Source organism: Catharus ustulatus, chromosome 1, assembly GCF_009819885.2.
Source record: "Catharus ustulatus isolate bCatUst1 chromosome 1, bCatUst1.pri.v2, whole genome shotgun sequence".
NCBI classification, from domain to species: domain Eukaryota; kingdom Metazoa; phylum Chordata; class Aves; order Passeriformes; family Turdidae; genus Catharus; species Catharus ustulatus.
In genome coordinates, this window is record NC_046221.1 from 40583996 (window position 1) to 40592097 (window position 8102).

Below are 8102 nucleotides of genomic sequence, written 5' to 3' on the forward strand. Positions count from 1 at the left end.
GCACAGTCACAGGCCATAGAGCAGGCACATTAACGAGCCCATGGGAACGTAGCACAAGCTGCAGCACTCACACATAACCCATGGCACATGCTTCAGCTCTGAGCTGCTTCATCAAACCAGCATGACTGCTTTTAGCCACAAAGCCAAACATCTCCTTAGCCAGGCACAGCACACAGCACCCCCAAGCTGCCCAGTATGAGACATTCTCCCAACAGAGAGGAGCGTACATGCAGAATACAGCCCTCCCACGCCTCCCTCCAGCTCCTGCTCAATGCTTAAATCTGCCCTGCTAATTTACGATCACTTTCTGGGTTTCACAAACAGAAAAAGATTGCAGTGCCTGTCATCCCACTCCTGACCTATGCTACTTCCATGCAGTACATGGCGGGACATCCCACGATCCCTAAGGTTGATGCTCCCTCCAGGATTATTAACTATGCCACAGGCATGGTGGCTTAACAGGTTCTGTAACAGACTAGCAGGGACATGCAAATAAAATAGGTGAAACTACTTTTTCAATTCCCGCCAAATAATTAGCATGTTAATGTGGTGAATGCTGTGCTTTGCATTTCCACTCCTACAGGTCTTTGCATATTCATAAAAAGCAATAGTTAATCTTTCAAAAAGACAGGAAATAAAAATATTCTTCTCAATTCAGCATTTGTTTGGGTTATTCTCTAGATTTAAATTGAATATATAACAGCATTCATAGCCTTACAAGAGATACCTGTAGCACAGCATGCAAAATTAATGTACAGTAAATTCACGAATACAAGCCGCACTGAGTATAAGCCACATCTCTGGGTGTTGGCAAATATTTCGGTTTTTGTCCATAAATAAGCCGCACCCGAATATAAGCCGCTCTGTCGTTCGCAGCGAGGACCCGCGTGCAATTAGTAACAGAACCGCGGGAGGGCGGGGTTTACTGGCTGAGCTAAGGCTGTGCAGGCTCGGCCCGCTTGGGGCTGCTGACGGGCCAGGTGGCCCAGCCTGGTGCTGCCGCTCGGGGCCGGCCGCCGCTGCCACTGGGCTTGGTCACCCCGGGTCGGCGCTGCCCCGCGGTGGCAGGCAGGGACGAAGCTTCCCCCGCTCCTACGGCAGCGGCGGCGGGCAGGGACGGAGCTTTCCCGCGCCCGTGGCGCTGGCGGCGGGCGCGGACAAAGCACCCCACCTCCTCCCTGAGCCGCGGCAATGGCTGCGCGGGGCTCCCGTCGGCTCCCCGAGACACGGCAATGGCGGCGTCCCCCCCCCCCGGTCAGCTCCCCGAGCCGCGGCAATGGCGGCGCCCCCCCCCCCCCGTCCTCCCCGGGCCGCGGCAATGGCGGCGCAGGGCCCCCGTCGGCTCCCCGGGCTGCGGCAATGGCGGCGCAGGGCCCCCGTCGGCTCCCCGAGCCGCGGCAATGGCGGCAATGGCGGCGTCCCCCCCCCCGGTCAGCTCCCCGAGCCGCGGCAATGGCGGCGCCCCCCACCCCCCGTCCTCCCCTGGGCTGCGGCAGAGGAGGGAAGGAGAGAGCTCTCCCGCCTCTCCCCCCACCCCCCGTGCTGCCTGCAGGGAGCCAGGCTCCACCCGCGGCACAACAGAATAACAATTTGTAGCAATCGCGAAATGCCGGCTTTGCAGCTGCTCAACTCGGCACCCTGGCTGGCATGTCTGGGGTTGTAAATGTCAGAAAATTATTCACATATTAGCCGCCCCCGACTATTAGCCGCACTTCCGGGTTTCCACCAAAATTTTTGTCAAATTGCTGCGGCTTGTATTCGTGAAATTACTGTACAGTCATTCATTTAGTTCTTTGAATTTCCACAGCAATTCCTTACAGTTGTCCTGTAATATTTCTGTGAAGTGTGGATAAAAATTCTCCTGTTAAGTAAAATCTGCTTATTTAATTTGGTCAGGAGTCTCATTGCCCTTTTGAACTATATGCATAAACATACCAAAACACTAGGTTGTAACGTTGGTCCTAAAACCTTTCCCTTAAAATGGCTGGTCCTTCACTTCTCCCTGCTTTGAGGGCCCCAGAACATCCCTGTCACCTCTCTGGCTCCTGGGTGACGTGGGTCTTACAATGATGTGAGGAAAAGCCTATGTTACCAGGCTTGCAGTTTACCTATGTTACTGCTCTTGGTGGCCAGTAGACTTGCTGGGAGTCAGAATGAGAATGGGAACATAGGAGGATACCAGTGAGGGACACATTACTGGAATGATAGGGGCTGAGGCTTCAGTTGTCCTATGAATATGCCACATGGACTAGGGCGACACAGTGACACAACACAAAAAGCAGGTAGGAAATAAAATTATAAGAGAGATGAACAAAATCTTCCAACAATGAAGCCTGTGGTCAATTCAGAGGACCACATTCAAGGAACTCCCTCTACAGACCATGCTACTGTCATCTTCATAGCTTCTCCCACTGCCCACCAAAAAGTGAACAGCAGCTGCCAGCACTAGGGAATATATGGAGGCTTTAAGGGGTGGGGGTACCAGCCTGTGATACACCAGGGAAGAAAGAAAAGGACAGAACCCAAGGATGGTGCAGAAGCCTCCAGATCTTACCTAGAGTCACTGGGAAGTTGCCTTGATTGCCACTGCAGACACTGCTTCAAAGGACAAAATCCACTAGTTTAGAAAAAGGGAAATCTGGAAGGACTTTTACGAGTGAAGACAACAGTGAGGGTTATCCCAGTAGACAGCTGATACCACATTAAACAAAGGAATCTTTCAAAAGATGGACAAAGCACCTGCTTATGCTTCACTGTAGAATCCCTCAATCTCACCACTAATATAGGTAATGTTAATATGTAATGCTAGTCCTGGTTTTCTCATTCTAATTTGTGTTAAACGCAAAATCCACTGACCAGTTCTGTTTGTAGTTACTCCCACTCCACCCACAAGTAACAGTACATGACTGGAGTGTCCCTTCCATATAACTTTTTCAATAAAATATTCCTCAGTTATGCATTTGACATTAAATCCTTGGAACAGAATAGGTTCTAGTTGAATGCCACTGAATTGGTTATCACATGCCAGTAAATGTCATGTTCTTTAGAAATTAATTACATTATTTCATTTTTTCCACATCCAAAATCTTTAAGCCACTCTTTCATTGGCATACATGTTGCCTCCATGCTCTGTTCACAGATGGACTTTGTATTTTCACTGAATACTTACTTACAAAAGGTTGAATTTCCTCACATGATTGGTAATCAGTCCTTTACGTGAAATAAATGAAATCGAAAGAAGAAAAGGTAAATGTATTCTGGCAAGTGTTTATTAGTTTGCTTCCTATCACAGATTTTTTTTTTCTGTGGGCCAGAAATGCATATAAGTGTGTCTTCAGAAAGTTATTTTTAGGGTGTGTCTGGTTGAAAGCCCATTTCTTCATAACTTTCTGTCACTCAATAATATTTTTTTTCATCCATGAGCTAGTGTAATATGAATCACTACCAAGCCTTAAAATGTGACAAACTACAAAACGAAGTTGCAGAGTATGTAGTTACCGTGCATAGCTAAGAAAAATTGCAATGTCTATTGCAATGAGTATGAACTCTGGGGCTTCATCTTTACTAAAAAGAAAATCACATGGATTTATATTTTAAAAATACCATTACCAAAGACAGACTTTGAAGTGTAGAGGAAGAATTGATATGACTAATAACGTTGTCAGGGGCTGAGAAAACTTATAAAGACAGATCATGCGTAGTACTGACACTTGGGCAAGAACTTCCAAAGGTTCTGTTTTGAAAGGCTACATGATGATAAAAATTCCTTTCAAAAATATCTGGTTTATTAAAAAAAGAAAACAATTCGTTTTTCTAAACAACCCCCAAACAATGCAACTTTGACATTAATAAATCAGTGTTGATCTTTTTTCCATCCTCTAGTGTTAAAATTAAACTGCAGCCTCTAACACTTCCTGTTTGTGTTCCTACATCCTTAGTGGAGGTGTTTTTATTTTTTATTTTGAATGTTTTAGGGGGTTTTTTTTGGGGGGGTGGGGCGGGAAGAGAGACTATTTTCTTTTAAACCATTTTTGCCGACATCATGGAAATCAGGTGGCATACTCAACCAGAAACTACAACCTACACAACCTAACAAAAGAAAACACAAATCAAAACCAGTTTTAGCCACGCTTCATACTAAACCAAACCAGAACAGCTCCACAATTCTTAATGCAGTCCAAAACCAGGCACTTCCTTTCTGGCCAATAAAGTTTTACATCCTTTTTGCCAGCAGTGAACTTCGCTTTTTAATACACCATACATTTTCCTGGCACTTTGGCTAAAAGTGAAAGCTGCTGCAGCCTAACTATGTTATTTTGATTTCTGATATAACCTAAGCATGGACACACACACATTCCATTACCTTCCATCCTTCTCTTCACAGTGGTAATAACGCAGAGGTGAGAAGCGAGGCTCTCTCCTTCCATTCTGTATTTCACTGTTGTTTCCATTTGCTCTAAGAGACTGTAACCAACTGTTCCACCTATTTTAGTTCGAGTTTGCTTAAACAGTGCGCTTGGATGTCTTCATTCTCTTACACCAGTCGGTTTCCTTATGACTGTTCCACAAGGGAGTCTGCACATTGTTATCCAAACTGCTTATCTAAAGTAAGTCCAGCATTTCCTCTTGATTGCAACAGAGCTAAGCTGTTGATGATTTTCAGTGGGGAAAATATGCTCTCCTGGGACTTCAGTTACATAGTGCATTATCCTTGAAGTTTCAAGGATATGAAATAACACTCAGCATTATGTAATAAAAGGATCAAGTTAACAGAACATACAAAGAAACCATCAAACCATCAAAACGCATAGTGAAATCATCTTTCCCTCAGTTTGTAAGACCTCTAACGGGAGACGCAGTCCTTCAAGTCTAAGCAGGTGCTCAACGCCACACTGAAATCTCACACCCTTACAACTAATGTGGACCTAAAGTTCTCAGTTACAACATGTCACTAAACACACTTTTACAAAAATCAAAGATCCAGATTATTCACTGGAACAAAGAAAGGAATTATCTATAACAAGTGGGATCCTGTTCTTTACTTCAAAATAATTTCAATAACTTAAACTAGTAAAAATAAAAAAAAAATAATTTAAACCCAGATATTCCTTAAATCTCAGATGGATTTTCAAAAAAAGCTGTTCAATACTTCCAGCAATTTTCTTCTACTGAAACCTTTCAGGAACCTAAATATAAATAAACACACAGTAAAATGTCTCAAAAACAGGGTCAGTCACTGGAAGCTACTTTTGCCAGCACCAGTTTATGTAGTCCATTACATTTTCTTTCGCCATAAAATTTTATTGAGTCACAGTAATTTTGTAGGTTTCTGGGTATCATCAATTTTAATGACTATTGCTTTTTTTCTGCTGAGTCTGAGTATTTTTAATCCACCCCTTTCATCTCCTTTTACCAAATAAATAAACCAACTTATTTTTTGTCATACTGTAGTTACCATACAGCTGCAATTGTGTACATAAATTAAAGCAAATTAAAATGTATTTTAAGTCAGACGAGAGAAAAATAAAGCTGCAGAAACTGAAGCAGGCTAATGATAAACAAAGCTAAAGCCTAATTACAAAACTTACAATAAAAAATAGCCCCTAAGCTCAAGAATAAGAACAAAAATCTTAACAATGGAGAAAATAATTTTTGTCTTATTCACAGTCACATTTACACATTTCTTAATACCTGTACACCTAAAATAAACATATTTGACCTTGGTTTGTTAATCGGTCATTCCTAAATTCCATAGGGTGGAAGGTCTCAAAATTCTGCTCCTGAAATTAAAATTTCAGTAAAGGAACTGTTTCAATCTACTAAAGACTTCTTTTTTTTCACTCCACTCTCCTTCTGCTTGGATTAAATATCCAAGATCAGCATAAAAAAACCCAAATTGTCCCAGATATTACTGCTATTACTCTTCCCTTCTGCTCATGTTGACAACTATAATGACCAGTGATCATACAGGTACATATAATATACATTACATCACTGATTACTGTTTAGAGAGGCCATAAGGTACAAGGCATAAAGCACTGCTTGCAACAGTAGTACCCCATAAAGAACCTTCAGAACCAGCACCAGGTAAGCTGAACTACTGACAATAATGTTGAATAAATTACTCCAAAATATTCAAAGTATAGAAAGGACCCAAGTCTATTCCAGCAACTGTGTTCAAGGAAGGCACCTGCCTGCAATTTCCTTCTCGACTATTCATATGATATAAAGCTGAGATACAGAAGTCCCTTCAATATTGACACATTTTTAATGTTATTGAATTGGACAACACTTGCAAAACTTCAAATTTTGTCCACACCCAGAGGTTTGAATCTACAATGGAAATCAGAGATTTATTTTAAATAATACCTATACTTTAAAAATGTTAAGTTTTGAAAAATAGTAAGAAGGTCCATTATTTCTTAACTAGTATTTCTAGTTTGAGCAAGCAAAGGTAAAAAAATGAGGAGTGTGGGTGTGGAGAAGAGGGCGGATATCCTGATATCTGCCTGGAACAAACTCTGCCCCTCTTGGAGTTCCTTTGTTTTGGCTTGTTTTGTTTAGAGCTGCAACAACTCTGCAAATGGGTGTTCCCAGCTTCTGGCAGCCATATGTGCTGCCTGCCATCTGTTTTCATTCCACTGCACTATGGAGACAAACACACTTTATTTTTAGTGTTCTACATTTCCTGATATTGCACATAATAAGGATTATATCTTAAATCCAACCCACTATATGTGAAAAATCTTCCAATGATAACAGATGAGTGAAGGAGACAGATTTTCATATAGAATCAGACAAGATAATTTTCACTACTTACTTCTCATTTTAAGTTACATAATTTACACTGAAGTTTGTTTGATTCCTGCATACCTGTGCTTTGTACCTCTTCTTTTCTTCTACACCGCCTAGAAGGGGCTTCCTTCACGTATTTTAAGGATACATCTTCCCAGCAACTTCATGGGGTATAGGAAATTACTAAGCATTAAGTGTCAAAACAGGATATGAAGAAATCAAGAGCTGGACAATCAACTCTAGACAGACAACAGTACAACAAACACTTGTTTGAAAGGAGGAATTCTGTGCACAGGCTCCCACATAGTTCTGTGGGAAACCATGCACCCCAAAATTAGTTTGCAAGCATTAACTGGGTAGTAAAAGTATTTATGTAAACTGTAATGATAAAGATTTCTCTGTTAAAACTCAGTGCAACCTTGCAAGACACCCACAGATGGCACAGTGGACAGCCAGTCGTTCTTTAAAGTGACTGACTTTTATCTGACTAAGCTGGATTCTAGAAAACAATGCTGATTTTACCTGTAATAAGTAACACATTCTTAGGCAACTGTACTTGTAATTTCCCCATGTAATCTCCACCTTCTCAAACTTCCAAAAAGTTGACTAAGCCCTGACTTCTATCTACACGTGCCCTGATCAACATCTACCACTCACCCAGGACCATACCATTGCCAGCATAACTTAACAACATACTTTTAGAGCAGATTGCAGCACAGATCTTTCCACCACGTAATACTGAGAATTCAGGATACTGTAAGTTAACATTAAACAAATGTGGATGAGGAATCACCTCTGGTTTAAAAAAAAAAAAAAATTAAAATGTATTAAGAGTTGGGCTAAATGGAGAACAACAGAGGAAATTAGGGCCTTAAAAACACTTATGTATGAAGAAACTCAGTGTTCACTATTCATAGACTACTCCAAAAGACAACTCAAGGAGTTCCATTTAAATTTTTCATATTAGGTCTATTCAGCCTGAGTGTTTTACTTATTAATTCTCTCCTAAAATAAGCATTTCTATTCATTGCATGTGATCTTATAAATACAGAAGTACTTCTTGATTAATTAGACTGGCAAGGCATTTTTCCATCTTTTTAATTAATTCAACCTTTTAAGAAATGGACTTAACAGTAATTTCATGATTATAAGCCACACTGAGTATAAGCCGCACTTCCGGGTGCCAGCAGCTTTTCGTTCTTTGTCCATACATAAGCCGCACCTGATTATGCGCCGCACGTTACAATACAGAGTGTGATAAAAGCTATCTATTCTATCACCATCTGTTGAGGGTGGGGGCAGTCATC